This window comes from Triticum urartu, chromosome 6, assembly GCF_003073215.2.
Source record: "Triticum urartu cultivar G1812 chromosome 6, Tu2.1, whole genome shotgun sequence".
In the NCBI taxonomy this organism is placed as follows: domain Eukaryota; kingdom Viridiplantae; phylum Streptophyta; class Magnoliopsida; order Poales; family Poaceae; genus Triticum; species Triticum urartu.
Window position 1 is genome coordinate 92,990,618 of NC_053027.1, and position 712 is coordinate 92,991,329.

Below are 712 nucleotides of genomic sequence, written 5' to 3' on the forward strand. Positions count from 1 at the left end.
ACAAGGAGAGATCATGAGATTTTTCATACTAGAAACTTCCGTGTGCAGCCACAAGCTATTATGGGCTCTAGCATAGTTGATTAAGTCATGAGAACTCTTACAGGGTAGACTAGCAGATGTAGGGGAAAGTAGGTGTAACGGTCTATCCATCATAAGGTGCTAGCGCTTCTGAAAGACTATGTCTCGGTCATCCGTCTTCTCAAACACCATGTAGTGCGAGAAACCAAACGGAGGCGATCGAGTCTTGTGGGGAAAAGTGCGCAAACCTCTGCAGAGTGTATAAACTAATCATGATTAGTCGTGTCCCTGGTTATGGACATCTTGAGTATCTAGTTCTTGGATTCTCCTGCTGATCTCATCATGTTACTTTAAATTAAGTTTGTTGGGTTTAATGATGTCATTTAATTGGGATTGAGAATGTTGTCAACCATTCTCAATGTTCAACAACCACCATGATAGTTAAATAAAATTTATTCCTTTACAGTAGGGAAAAATTGGCTTTTCACAAAAACCTTACAACCATAGAGCTTTTCCACCAGCCATATATGCATGTAGTGATAGCCATTATTCATCATTTCTCTCTATGGTGTGAATTTGCCAGTACATTCAATGTACTGACCCTTTGTGGCTGCAACATCTCATGTTGCAGGATTATCTTACGACGAGTAAGTGATACGTTAGGGTTACGATTTATACACTCAACTTTGCCATT